The following is a 15,530-nucleotide window of genomic DNA, read 5'->3' as shown; positions in this document are numbered from 1 at the left end:
GACAGAAAGTTAAGAACTGACCTTGTAGCAAGGTCACAGGGGTCACAAGACAATATTTTTATCTACTAATACTGAACATGTGGACAATGTAGAATTTTAAACATAGCAACATTTACTATTGCTAAAAATGTAAAATATTTATATACAATAAAACATGCCCAGGAAGATGTTAAAAAACAGTATTGTGATGATGAAAGAAATAAAAGCAGACTTAAATGCACAAATTGACATTTATAGTACAGATGTCAACTTTCTCCAAATTGACACATATAGATTTAACAGTGTCTATCAAAAACCCAGTAAGATTTTCGCAGACACAGAAAATATTAAGATTTATATGGAAAAAAGCAAGGAACTAGAACAGCAAAAACAATCTTGAAAAAGATCCAGTGGGAGGAATTACTTATTACACAGCTACAGTAATCAACACTGTGAGGAACTGGCAGGAGGACAGACACATAAATCAATGAAACAGAAAATTCAGAAATAGAACCACACAAATAGGCCCAAGTGAGTTTTGACAAAGGTGTATAGGGAAGAGAAGAGTTTTTTCAACACCTAGTGGTGGAGTAATTAGATAAACAGAGGAAAACATGCATCCCAATTTATACAAAACTAACTCAATCCGGACCACAGTTTAAATGGAAATATAAAAATTGTATTTTATATATATAACATATACGTAATAGAAGTTATACACAAACACAGAAAATTTTCACAATTTAGGGTTAGTAAAGAGTTGAGAAGCTCCACAGAAAAAAATTGACAAACTGGGCTTCCTCAAAATTAAAAACTTTCACTCACCATTACAAACTACAGACGAGGAGAAAATATACCTGATAGAAAAATATTTAAAGTACAAAAAGAACTGTCAAATTCAAAGGTTAAATACAGCAACGCAATTTGAAATTGAGTAAAAAGACACAAGCAGATATTTACTGAAGAGGATATGTAAATTACCAATAAGCACATGAAAGAAATTCAACACCATTAGCCATTAGGGAAATTCAAGCTAAAACACAATGAGATGTCACCACACAAGCTTCAGAATACCTAAAGAAAGAAAAAAGAAAAACGTGAAACCACCAGTGACAACATCAAGTAGGAGTGAGGACCTGGAGAAACTAAACCACTTCTACACCGTGTAGTGGGAATGTAAAATGACACAGCCACTTTAGAGCACAGTTCGACTATTTATCTTAAAAACTGAACATGTGAAATGAGTTCCTGGCACTTTTCCCAGAGAAATGAAAACTTATATTCACACAAAAACAAATGCTGGTAGCAGCTTTGTTAGTAGCTGCCAGAAGATGGAAACATCCCAGATGACCTTCAACAGTGAAGTAGTTGAGCTAAAGTACATCTATACCACACTACACAACAATCAAAAGGAATCATTTCAACAAATCTACAGAGTACTGAACTAGCTGAAAAACCCTGAATCTTAAATGATCCCATTCATAAAATTCTCGAGCTGACAAAATTATAGAAATAAACGCACTGATGGTTGTCAGGGGTTCTGAAGGGACATAGCAAGAGGAAAGTGGATGAGGCTATAATGAGGGATTCCAATGTAATATAAGGCGTTTTCTATAACTTGATTACATTAATGTCAAGTTACATAGTTTAAGATGTTTCCCACTGGAAGAAAATGAATAAAGAATACAAGGGATTTCTCTGTATAATTTCTTCAACTATATGCCAATCTATAACCGCCTTGAAATAAAACATTTGACTTAAAAACCAAGTAGAAGAACCAGCATGGTATCTCAGGCCTATAATCCCAGTACTGAGGAGGCTGAGTGAAGCAGAAGATGGCTTCAGTCCAGGAGTTCCAGGCCATAGTGATACCCTATCTCTAGAAAGAAAAAAGGGGGGAGGGAGAAGGATTTGTCATGGGGTTCATTGTTCTCCTGATTATTTACCAATAAAAGGAAAAGCCTTATTAACTAAGATGAACTCAAACTGGTAAGAAGAGCCAAATTCAAGGGCAAGGATACTCATCAAAACACAAATTCTAAAATTAGATAGAGACTTCAACCCCAGATTCAGACTCTTTAATTCTCTTTTACTATCCAGCCAAAAAGAAAAAAAAGGTATATTTTGCCACTATAACTGAAATAGGTTTGCAAAATATAATATACCAAAAAAGACTAAGTATGTATTGATATCACATAAGAGTTTAACTATGTATTCCATTGACTGAGCTGATACTTGCATTACAGAATATGCAAATGTGAACCTTCAAACAGGAAATGAAATTTTCTAAATCTATTACATAAGTTCAGATTCATGCATGCACTGAAAGCTAATAAATCATTTAAACCTTCATACATAGAACCTTTTTAAATTTGCATTTATCTACAGTAAATACTGCCATGTTCTTTAATAGATTGCAGTTCAATCTAGCAAAGTAGTGATTTATAGCAGTGACATATTTTAAAAATCAGAAATATGTCACTGTTGACAACTAGTCACAAGTCCACTGAACTTGCATTATGTGGACTTAAACACCACAGGATATGAGGAAGATAGCAAACTGTTATACACTCCATACAAAAATCAATTATTTCAGTGTGAGCTTGATTGTGCTTATAACTTTAAAACCATAGCATTAGATATAATTTAATCCTTGTTATTTTAACCCATGTTAACTTTACTTAATTACCACTCCCTCCATTACAAACTATTTTAAATTTTAAGATACAATCTTATAACTTAAAATCCTTTTAAGAGAAATCAGAAAACTTAGAATACATGAAAGAAAAATCTTTGTTTCTCTCAAAAATATGGACCTTTACATGTTTGTAATAATTTCGTCTCAGAATTCTGATATAAGGAAATTTATCAGATGTGAAGGAGCGGTCCCAGTAATAAAATGTCCCCTGTAAAGACACCTGTGTTTCTGTCTGCGTCGTACTTGCTCTTTCATCCCAATCCTGTCATGACATTCATCTGTGAATAAAGTCACAGTACCTCAGACCCAGGCCACTGAAAGGTCACTTCAGCCAAGCTTGGCACATACGCTTCCCATTCTCCTTGTCACAGTGAATAGTCCAGGAGTAAGAATGTGAAGCAGTCAGTTCAACAAAAATCAATTTTTTTCTTTTAATTGGAAATTAGAAAAGTAGGGTTGGGTCAAGAGCTAGAAAAAAATGGCTGAAGGCTTCCAGCAGATACTTTCTGTGAAATGTAGACACAGAAAACTTATGAGTGCCATGAACGATGGGAAAACATCCTGGTAATATCAACTCCCTGACTCCAGGCTCTGGATACAGAACTCGCTTGGCCTTCACAGCTGCTCTTTGTGATCTATCCTGCTGCTTAAGCTACTATCTCTTTCAACTGAAAAATGAGAGAGTAATTGCAAAAGCAAAGAAGTAGTTGGATTATGTATGGTAGCAATTATTTCACAAAGTATTTCATTTTTATTCATAGATTTTTAACAGTCTGTGAAATGAACAGCCTGCTTTTTTTTTTTCATTTGAAGAGCCTGCTTTTTACAAAAGAAAAATATTTTATAACACTCTATTCTAATCTGCAAAAGCATTTCTACTCTGGCTAAATTTTGCTGTTTAAGTAAGTCAGAAACTGGAAGCCAGGTGCTAGTGGTTCATGATTATAATCTAAACTACTCAAGAGGCTGAGATCTGAAGATCACAGTTCAAAATTAACCTAGGCATAAAAATCTGTCTCTTATCTTCGATTAATCACCAAAAAAAAGGAAAAAGTCTGAAGTAGAGCTGTGGTTAAAGTGGTAGAGCATTAGCTTTCAGAAACAAGCTCAAGGAAAGCACCCAGTTATCTGAGTTTAAACCCCAGGATTGGCACCAACAAAGAAAAGAAAGAAAAGTAGTTAGATCCTCTATGCCTACAGAAAATATCAGTGTATATGACAACTTTAACACAAAGTAATTCAGAGTATACTAGACACTCATACACTATCATATTCCAACAAAACATGATTTTTTTTGGCAGTACTCAAGGCCTAGCAATTACTAAGATGACACTCTACTGCTTAAGCCACACCCCTAGCCCAGGACATGATTTTTAATTCTTGACAAAATCCAATAAAACAAAGTACACATTTCCCTAATTTCTTTTAATATAAAGCCTACTTATAGCCCAGGGAATCAGTATATATTAAAAATACTCAAAAACAGTTTGTGTTGATACAGAAAATGCAGTTAAAGTTTAAGTACGGGAGCACACAACTCATAGTACCTTGCCGTGTATTTCCTTATAGCGTTCTTAGCATCCCTACCCTAGAACACTAGTGGTCTACTCCTAACCCAAATCATTGATACAGCCAAAGATACTCCCACATAGCCAGCACTATTGGCCATATTAGAAAGCACTGATCCAGATAATACATAAGTAAATTTTTTTAAGTGTGTTATGTATGTATATGAAGATAGAGAAAGAGGCACTTAGAGGCAGAGATATAAGTTTCTAGAATGAGTATATGTATGTTTCTACAAGGTTCACAATAAACTGCTAACAACAGCTAGAGAGATCAATCTTTAATTTTTATTTTGTATTTTTTTTCAAAAAACATGCATTGTTTAAGAAAATAATAATAGTAAAGCAACTAGCCTGACATGGTAGTACTGCAATCCAGGCATCTAGGAGGCTCAGCTACAAGGATCACAAGTTTAAGGCCAAACATGGCTACATAGTGAGATGAGACAAGAAAGAAAGATAAATAATGCTGCGATAAACATAGTTGTGCTGGTAGCTTTAGTATGGTCTTGTTTGTGGTCATTCGAGTAAATTCCCAAAAGTGGGATTGCTGGGTCATAGGGGAGCTCTATGTGGAGTCTTTTGAGGAACCTCCATACTACTTTCCAAAGTGGCTGAACAAGTTTACACTCCCACCAACAATGCAGTGGGGTTCCCTTCTGGCCACATCCCCTCCAGCATCTGTTGTCATTAGAGTTCTTGATTATAGCCATGTATAACCCCTGTTTTCACTGTATTTGATGTTGGTATGATTTGAGGAAAGGAAGGGAAAAAACAAATTGTTTAAATAGGGATACAGGTTGACCCACTGCACTGAGATGTACAAGACTATGTTGAAGCCGGGCGCCAGTGGCTCACGCCTGTAATCCTAGCTACTTAGAAGGCTGAGATCTGAGGATCATGGTTCAAAGCCAGCCCAGGCAGGAAAGTCCATGAGACTCTTATCTCCAATAAACCACTAGAAAACTGGAAGTAGTACTGTGGCTCAAGCGGTAGAGCGCTCGCCTTGAGCTGAAGAGCGCAGGGACAGCACCCAAGCCCAGAGTTCAAGCTCCACGACCGACCAAAAACAAAAAGACTATGTCGAAAAACAAACTTTACAATTTGGGGGGGGTGGGGAGTGTGGTTAAAGAGGTGGGAGGGAAAGGATGGTAGGGGAAAAACAAAGGAGGAGGCAACAATGCTTGATAAGAAATGTACTCATTAGCTTGCTCATGTAACTGTAACCCCTCTTGTACAGTATTTTCACAATAAAAAACAAAGAAAGAAAGAAAGAGAGAGGGAGAGAGGTAGAGAGGGAGGGAGGCAGGGAGGGAGGGAGGGAGGGAAGAAGGAAAGAAGGAGAAAGAGAGAGAAAGAAAGAAAAAGAAAGAAAGAAAGAAAGAAAGAAAGAAAGAAAGAAAGAAAGAAAGAAAGAAAGAAAGAAAGAAAGAAAGAAAGAAAGAAAGAAAGAAAGAAAGAAAGAAAGAAAGAAAGAAAGGAAGAAAGAAAGAAAGAAAGAAAGTCTAATAGCAACAGATGCTGGAGGGGATGTGGACAGAAGGGAACCTTACTGCATTGTTGGTGGGAGTGTAAACTTGTTCAACCACTTTGGAAAGCAGTATGGAGGTTCCCCAAAAGACTCCACATAGAGCTCCCCTATGACCCAGCAATCCCACTTTTGGGAATTTACCCAAATGATCACAAACAAGACCACACTAAAGCTACCAGCACAACTATGTTTATTGCAGCATTATTTACCATAGCTAAGATATGGAACCAACCCAGATGCCCCTCAGTAGATGAATGGATCAAGAAAATGTGGTATATATACACAATGGAATTCTGTGCCTCCATCAGAAAGAATGACATTGCCCCATTTGTTAGGAAATGGAAAGACTTGGAAAAAATTATATTAAGTGAAGTAAGCCAGGCCCAAAGAAATATAGGTCCCATGGTTTCCCTTATTTGCAATAACTAGTATATGTCTGAGACAAGCAGAAAGGTCAGATAAGTTGATGTTAGATGAAATGCACCCCAAAATAAGGATTCAAATTTTTTTTTCTTTCTTGTGACTGTTTCCAACATATTTATAAGATGATTTCTTTGTTGCTTTGTATGTACCTCCCCCAGGGTATAAGCTCTGCTTTCACTGTATTTGAAGTTGATATAATTTGTGGAGGGGAAAGGAAAAAACAAACTGTTTAAATAGGGATACAGGTGGACCCATTACAACAATGAGATGTACAAGTACTTTACAACTTTGGCGGGTGGGGATGGGAGTTGGGGAGGAGTGGTAGGGGGGTGGGGAGTAGGGGTGGAGAAGGGAAGGGATGGTAAGGGGAAACAAAGGAGGAGGCAACAATGCTTGATAAGAAATATACTCACTATCTTGCCCATGTAACTGTAACCCCTCTATATGGTATTTTCACAATAATAAAAAAGGAAGGAAGGAAGGAAGGAAAGAAGGAAGGAAGGGAAGAAGGGAGGGAGGGAGGGAGGGAGGCAGGGAGGGAGGGAAAGAGAGAAGACAAAGAAGAAGAGAAGAAAAAGGGAGAGAAAGAAAGAAAGAGGGAGAGAGGTAGAGAGGGAGGGAGGCAGGGAGGGAGGCAGGGAGGGAGGGAAGAAGGAAAAAGGAGAAAGAGAGAGAAAGAAAGAAAAAGAAAGAAAGAAAGAAAGAGAGAGAGAGGAGGGAGGGAGGGAGGTAGAGAGGGAGGGAGGCAGGGAGGGAGGGAGGGAGGGAGGGAGGGAAGAAGGAAAGAAGGAGAAAGAGAGAGAAAGAAAGAGAGAGAGAGAGAGGAGGGAGGGAGGGAGGGAAGCAGGCTGGGAACGTGGCTTAGAGGTAGTGCTTGCCTAGCGCACATGAAGCCTTGGGTTAAATTCCTCAGTACTACATAAACAGAAAAGGCCAGAAGTGGTACTGTGGCTCCAGTGGTAAGAGCACTTACTCTTTATCCTGTCTGAAAGTCTCTCTTCTTTCATTGTTTTCTCCCCTATCATGCCACATTATGCCTAGTTCTCCACATCTGTCTCTAGTTCCTGATGTCTGAATACCCTGAATTTGGAGTGTACATGTCTTAAAATTAGGTATATAGATCGTACTGTGTGAATCTGTCTTCCTCTCAGAGAAGAGGCCCTGTTCTACTGGAGAAGCCCCAGCCTTGTCCCAATCTCATTTCCTTCATAGATATCTTGTACCCTGAGTATATGCCCATCAACCATTAGTTGAAGTACATTTCCTGTCTGCTCCTGCTCTATTTCCTGCCTCTTCGCCTTCCTCATCACCCTCATGTGTCTTCCATTGCTTCCCAATGGTTTTCTATTTTTATTCTTTTAATTTTATTGTTATTATAAAGGTGATATACAAAGGGGTTACACTCATATAAGTCAGATAAATAGTACAATTCTTTTTATACTATGTCATTCAATGGTTTTTATATAAGCAAAGTTCACATCACTTGAGCATTGGTAAGTGCCTACACCTAAAAAAAATATTCTCTCCAACGGAGTTACACATGATTCTGATAATCTAATCTGTCTGGAAAATCCTAACTTACAAAATAGTATGATAACTAAATTAAAATTGGGTCAGCTTACAAAGAAAAGCCCAAATGGCTTCACGGGTGAATTCTACAAATCATTTAGAGATACATTAATACAATTCATCATAAACTCTTCCAAAACACTGAAGAGAACACTCCCACCACATTCTGAGATCACTATTACTTTTTTTTTTTTTTTGGTCGGTCGTGGGGCCTGTACTCTGGGCCTGGGAGCTGTCCCTCAGTGATCAGCTCAAGGCTAGTGCTCTACCACTTGAGCCACAGAGCCATTTCTGGCTTTTTCTGCTTATGCGGTGCTGAGGAATGGAACCCAGGGCCTCAAGCATGCATGGCAAGCACTCTACCACTGAGCCACCTTTCAAGCCCCCAATATTACTCTTATATAAAGATATCACAAAGAAGAAAACCACAGATCAGTATTTCCTATAAATAAAAACAAAAATTCTCAAAAAAAAAATTTGGCAAACCAAATCCATCAACATACAAAAAAAACAATAACTTTACAAGCTGGGAATGTGGCTTAGTGATGGAGTGCTTGCCTAGCATGCATGAAGCCCTGGGTTCAATTCCTCAGTACCACATACACAGAAAACGGCAAAAGTGGGGCTGTGGATCAAGTAGTAACTAGCCTTGAGCACAGACAGATTCAAAGATCGTGCCCAGACTCTGAGTTCAAGCTCCAGGACCAGCATGAGCTAAAGGAATTTATGCAGAAATACTAATTTAACATCCAAAAATTAATAAATAGGGTATACTATATGAGCGGTCTAAAAAGAAAAAAGTAATTATGTCAATAAACACAAAAAAAAACATTTGTTAAAATCTAACACCCTGCAGGGCGTTGTTGGCTCACGCCTGTAATCCTCACTACTCAGGAGGCTGAGATCTGAGGACCGCAATTCAAAGCCAGAACAGGTAGGAAAAGTCCATGAGACTCTTATTTCCAATTAACCACCAGAAAACCAGAAGTGGCGCTATGGCTCAAGTGGCAGAACGCATGTCTTGAGCTGAAGAGCTGAAGGACAACACCCAGGCCCAGAGTTCAAGTTCCATGACCGACAAAAAAAAAAAAAATCTAACACCCTTTCATGCTAAAAACACATAAGCTAGGAATAGAAGGAAATTCCTCAACCTGAATAAAGGCATTTCTAAAACTCTCATAATTGACATCAAACTTAATGAAAGTATCACTATGACCTAATAAGGTATTTTATCCTCATATATGTGTACATAAAATATATGCATATTACATATATACACACAAAAGCCACACTGCAAAGCATACATATGTGATATCTGTGTATATGTGTAGTTCTAGCACCTGAAAAGGCATATGCATGATAATGACGAACAGGGTAGTAATGAGCAGGCCTAGTACCTGGATTATGGTTTAAAATTCCACTTCTGACTAAAGAAAGTCAGGAGTTCTTGCAGAAATAAATAGCTAATTCAAGGTCTAAAGCTAAAATTGAAAAGATGAAACTGTAACATCTTATCATACAAAATAATAGGAATATAATCAAGACAAGTAGGGTTGTACCAAAAAGATTCAGGAACCAACCTTAATAGAACCCTGTGGACCAAAGATAAATCAATTTAAGATTCAAAGAAAGTGAAAGGGTGACATTATCCAAAAAGAAATGTACTAATTACCGACTTATGAAATGGTAACCCCTCTGTAAATACCTTAATAATAACAATAAAATTATATTTTTAAAGTGCTCATTGTAATCAATTGAATCAAAATACATTCATTTGTAGTGTTTCAAAATTTAAAGAACAACTAGCCTCTACTACAGGATTAAGGATTTTAAGAAGGAAAATATCCATTATTTTGAAAATTAGTAAATAAAAGGAAGGACCTGAGCATTTATCCTGACACTCATGTAAGTGTCCAATAGTAACTGATCTACTAGGTAACCAAATACAGGAGAGAAACATCTCTTCATGGAAATATCTTAGTTAATGCTACACACAAACATGTAACTTCCTCCCCCCCATACAAACACATACACACATATATACATTTATATGTATATACTTACATGTGTGTGCATATATATATATATATATAAATATATATATATATATAGGACCATTTTTCAGATCCAAGAGAAGTAATGAGCCTAGAAAGGAAGCATCCACAGCAGGTTACACTAGAGATAGTACTTCATAATTGCCTCCTGATGAAAGAACACAGCACCACCTAGAGGCTAACCACAGGTATGAAAGGCTGAGTCTGACAGCCTCTACTTTGTGCTATCCAAATGCAAGAAATACAGAGAACAGTTTAACTACATCAAGGAAATGCAATCATCAAAATCACGACTGGAAAACTAAAGGCCAAAAGGTTCAGGTTGCTCAATGGATAAACTTATAGGAGACTTAAAACACATTAAAATATTAAATAATATTAAATTATACACTAAGGATATGTTCTTGGGTGGTGTACTATAAAGATAGGGAAGGAATTACTACAAAAGCTAAGACATCATAGTTGGAGGCAAGAGTTGAAATTGGATTATAAGATACTTAGCAAAATTCTATTTCTTAACCTAGGAAGTAGTTTCAAGTTCATTTGCCTTTTGGTTATACGTTTATTTTTGTTTGGTGCTTCCAAGTTATTTACTTTATAATGAAATTTATTTATATAAAGACTGGTTAATTTCTGATCTTAAAATACCTACATTAAAGCACTAATTCCATCAAAATTGGATTCCGTTTTTGCGAACTACTAACTTTCAATCTTCACTAAATATACAGCCTACTTGTTTTTTGCAGAGATTCTTGGAAAATTTTTGATGTATACCCATCTTACATATTTCAGTTACCTTCAAAGAGCAATGTTCACTCTGTACAGTATTTTCACAATAAAAAACTTACTTTAAAAAAAGACCAATGTGGGGCTGGGAAGGTGGCTCAGTGGTAGAGCGCTTACCTTGCATGCCTGAGGCCCTGGGTTCGATTCCTCAGCACCATATAAGCAAAAAGAAAAAAGCCAGAAGTGGCGCTGTGGCTCAAGTGGTAGAGCGCTAGCCTTGAGCTGAAGAGCTGAGGGGCAGTGCCCAGGCCCAGAGTTCAGGCCCCATGACCGGACCCAAAAAACAAAAAAAAAAAAAAAACAGATATATGCAACTACCGGTGTGGCTCGATGACAAAGCACCTGCTTATAGCAAGTATGAGATATTGGCTTCAATCCTCAGTACCACAACTAAATAAATAAATAAATGACATAAGTAGAAACTTATTGAAAGGCAGTCAAAATGGAAATTCATTTAGCGGATTATCATTTGAAAACTTAAAGCAAATCAATATATTCTATTAGTCAATGAGAGATGAAGGAAGACACACATGAATGTGATCAGACCAAGATGGAGAAGTGGATTATCGTGCTAGCATCATGTACTTTCATACCATGACTCCTGAAGAAAAAAAAACAAAAAACTAAAAATCTACAGCATAAGTTATTTACAGATTCCCCTGTGAGCACCTTCATACGACTCAATACTATAATAATGAAACTAAGGAGCACCATCTCATTGATATTTGAAATAATGTGTATACAATGAGCGTTTTCAATAACCTTAAGAAGCCAAGCGTTTAAATAAAGGATTGGTACAACAATTTCTTTAAAAATAGAGTGATAACTGGCGTCAGTGGCTCATGCCTGTAATCCTAGTTACTCAGGAGGCTGAGATCTGAGAATCAAAGTTCTAAGTCAGCCTAGGCAGGAAAAAAACCTATGCGATTCTTACCTCCAATTAACCACTAAAACCCTGGAAGTAACGCTATGGCTCAAGTCGTAGAGCACTAGCCTTGAACACAAACAGGCTCAGGGACATTGCCCCAGCCCTAAGTTCAAGCCCCACAACCAACCAAAAAAAAAAAAAAAAGTGATAGTTCAGTCACTATTCAAATAGCTTCAACAAATATTAAACTAAGCAAAATAAACTGATTCTCAGTGACTATCGAAAGTATAGGAGAGTTAAATAGACATAAACTGTCAAACTAAGGGAAAAAATAAAATGATACATAGCAGTGTTGATCAAGATAAACCAGACTTTTAGACAGATTTGGCAACTTTTTGGCAACAGATTTTGGCAATCCTTTTTCATTATCACTACTGGACTGTCCATTATTAGGGATTGGCAGGGACTGACGATACAGACCAATAGCAAAACACCTGCCCAGCAGGTGTTGAACCCAGGATCTGGGTTCAATCTTCAGCACCACAAAAAAAAATAAAAGAGCTTTCATTTTTAAAGTCAGAAAAAATTCCATTTTAAAAAAAAACTCACATTTCCTCTAATGTTGCACACTTAAAAACATTTAATTAAAAACAAGTACTTTTAAGACTCATGTCACCTTTGCTAGCTTCTCTGTCTCCTCACATAAAATAAAACGTTCAAGTGCACTAAACTGACTACCTGATACCAAACAATGTAGGTATTTCCCACCTGAAATTTCATCCAACAGCAACACACCCTCTCTGAAGCACTTCAGTGTCACATTCTCCCTTGGTTCCGATTACATGGACTCACTTTCTGTAAGCTAATAGTTTTATCAAGTGTTTTATACTGTTAAAAAAGCAAATTAAAGGACAAAAATTGTCATGCAAAAATATATATCAATAATTTGATCAAACCTAAAATTCTTGCTCTATACTATTTCAAAAGCAGCTAAGTATATAAAATCATTAATTTATACAATATAGAGTACAAACTTCTAATAAGTCTGTCCTAGTAACTATATGACAATACGTGAGATAAAAAGATGTCTAAAATATGCATGTGACTTTTTTATCTATTTGGTCAGTCATAGGGCTTGAACTCTGGACCTGGGTGCTGTCCCTGAGCTCTTCAGCTCAAGGTTAACACTCTACCACTTGAGCCACAGCACCACTTTCAGTTTCCAAGTAATTAATGGGAGATAGGAGTCCTACAGACTCTCCTACCTGGGCTGGATTTGAACCGCAATCCTTAGATCTCAGCCTCCTGAGTAGCTAAAATTATAGCGTGAGCCACCAGCGCCCAGCCTACATGTGACTTTTTTACCAGGCAGGCTATTACTTAGTTCCTTTATGTTAAAAAATAATAATAATAATATGAAAAAGTATCTAAGTCTATAGGACCTGTCAGCCGTGGCAGTCTCCCTTCCTAGCCATGGAAGAGCATGATTCTTGTTGATTGGCAAAGCTGTCACCATTTTATTGCAAATTCTGACTTGCAAAAGGAACATTCAAAAAAAAAGAAAAGAAAAGAAAAATTACCTGAGTCACAAAAAGACACTGAAGAAATGTAAATGTATTCTGCTATGGAACAACTCTTTTTTTGGTCAGTGGTGGGGCCTGAACTCTGGGCGTGGGCGCTGCCACTCAGCTCTTCAGCTCAAGGCTAGCACTCTACCACTTGAGCCACAGCTCCATTATTTTTCTGCTTATGTGGTCCTGAGGAATCGAACCTAGGGCCTCATGCATGCAAGGCAAGCACTCTCCCACTGAGCCACTTTCCCAGCCTGTAAATGTATTCTATTAGATGAAAGAAGCTAGTGTGAAAGGCTATATTCTACATGAATCCAAATATAAGAAATTCTAGAAAAGGCAAAACTCAAAAGACAGTAGACAATCAGTGGTTGCTAAGGGAGCTGGAAGGAGAGGGTTAGGAAAGTCAAACTACCTACATACTATAATGGTTAGACACCTATCGTTACATATCTGCCCAAATCTAATGTGCATCACCAAGAGTGAAGTAGCGTGTACACTAGGAACTCTAGGTGATAATGACATGTAGCACATTAACAAATGTACCATTCTGGGGGGATGCTGGTAGAATTTCTCTGTGACTCTAAAAAAAAATCTTAAAATATAAAATCTAGTTTAAAAATAAGAGGTAAGTATGTATGCAGAAACTTGTAGGTTCATCCACTTTGACACTCAGGTGGGAGATGGCGATAGGAGGGAGGGGAATAAAGGAAGGCAACTCTAATGGCAGAACCAAGAATTATTCCCAGCTTGAGATGTAACCAATGAACCCTCAGATCTTAGAACTACTGCAGACCAATGACGTCCTTGTGCATTTTCCTTTCAGAATATCAAGGTGATGTAAGGCTTATTCAATGCTAGTACACAATGGTATGTGACAGGACTACAGAACACCCGGACCTGAGGTACATGACCAGATTCTGAACTTTGGCCTGATACTGGAATGTATAAGATTCCATGTGTTACTTTAAGCCTCTCAATGTAGGTTAATTCATTATGCAGCACAAATTGTTTACTAAATTGTTACAGTAAAAACTAAAAACTTTCAAGCTGCAGCTTCAACATCGTAAGTTCAAGACAAGCCTGGGATATATAGCCAGATCCTAACAAAACAGAACAAAACAAAACAAACAAAAAACACAGTATACATCTACCAGTGGCTATGACAGGGTAATTCAAGCCCCTTAATGCTTTTGCGTGTGTTTGAAGTCAGGACCTGGGCACTATACCTGAGCTTTTTGTGTGCAAGGCTAGCACTGTACCCTTGGTCACAGATCCACATCCAGCTTTTTGGTGTTTAATTGGAGATAAGGGTCTTTGCTGACTTTCCTGCCCAAGGTGGCTTCAAACTGCAATCCTCAGTTCTCAGTCTCTTAAATAGGATTGTAAGTGTGAGCTAGTGGTACCCAGCTCAAGCCTCTATCATTTAAAAGCTATGATCTATCACAAAATTATTATTAATATATTATTTTAAACCATCTGAACTTTAGGAAGCATGACGGAAGGGGTGACACTGATCAAGATGCATTGTAGGGGCTGGGAAGGTGACTCAGTGGTAGAGTGCTTGCCTAGCATGTATGAAGCCCTGGGGTTTGATTCCTCAGTACCACATAAACAGAAAAAGCTAAAAGTGGTGCTGTGCTCAAGTGGTAGAGAGCTATCCTTGAGCAAAAGAAGTTTATTGACAGTGCCCAGGCCCTGTGTTCAAGCCCCAGGACTGGCAAAAAAAAAAAAAAGCGTTGTACATATAAATGGACATGTTAAATTGAAACCTTTTTTTTTGGTCATCAGTCATGGGGCTGGAACTCTGGGCCTGATCACTGTCCCACTGTCCCTCAGCTCTTTTGCTCAAGGCTAGTGCCCTACCACTTTGAGCCACAAAGCCACTTCCAGTTTTCTTGTAGTTAATTAGAGATGAGTTTCATGGACATTCCTACCCAGGCTGGCTTTGAACCTTGATCCTCACAGCTCAACCTCCTGAGTAGCTAGGATTACAGGCATGAGCCACCAGCACCTGGCTTTTGAAACCTTTTTGTACAGTTATTTGAAGGTAAAAATTAAACATGTTACATTCCTCAGTACCACATACACAGAAAAAGCTGGAAGTGGCACTGTGGCTCAAGTGGTCAAGTGCTAACCTTGAGCAAAAAAAGCTCAGGGACAGTGCCCAGAGTTCAATTCCCAGTACTGGCAACAACAATATAGTAAGGAAACATGAAGTTATTATTACCTCCTCCAGGTCGCCACAAGATGCCACACAAGTCTATCTATCTTTTTTATTTAAAACAAAATTAGCCAGGTACCAGTGGCTCACACCTGTAATCCTAGCTACTGGGGAGGCTGAGATCTGAGCATCGAGGTTCAAAGCCAGCCCGGGCAGGAAAGTCCGGAGATCTTATTGGAGATCTTATCCCTAATACACCAGTAGAAAACCGGAAGTGGTGCTGTGGCTCAAGTGGTAGAGTGCTCACCTTGAGCTGAAGAGT

The 15,530-nt window shown here is 37.9% G+C and overlaps 1 protein-coding gene and 1 non-coding gene across 2 annotated transcripts in view; one reads left to right on the top strand and one right to left on the bottom strand.

Moving 5' to 3' along the window:
* Window positions 1-15,530, bottom strand: part of Lrba (LPS responsive beige-like anchor protein) — a 443,207-nt gene that overhangs the window by 403,652 nt on the left and 24,025 nt on the right.
* On the top strand, window positions 12,899-13,024 carry LOC122127272. Its single transcript, XR_006151109.1, has one exon. It is a non-coding gene; the product is annotated as a small nucleolar RNA SNORA24 (small nucleolar RNA).

The sequence above is a fragment of the Dipodomys spectabilis genome, unplaced genomic scaffold, assembly GCF_019054845.1.
Source record: "Dipodomys spectabilis isolate Male_0828 unplaced genomic scaffold, ASM1905484v1 ptg000297l, whole genome shotgun sequence".
Taxonomy (NCBI): domain Eukaryota; kingdom Metazoa; phylum Chordata; class Mammalia; order Rodentia; family Heteromyidae; genus Dipodomys; species Dipodomys spectabilis.
Note: the sequence above shows the minus strand (reverse complement) of the source record. Positions and strands in the feature narration are given on the sequence as shown.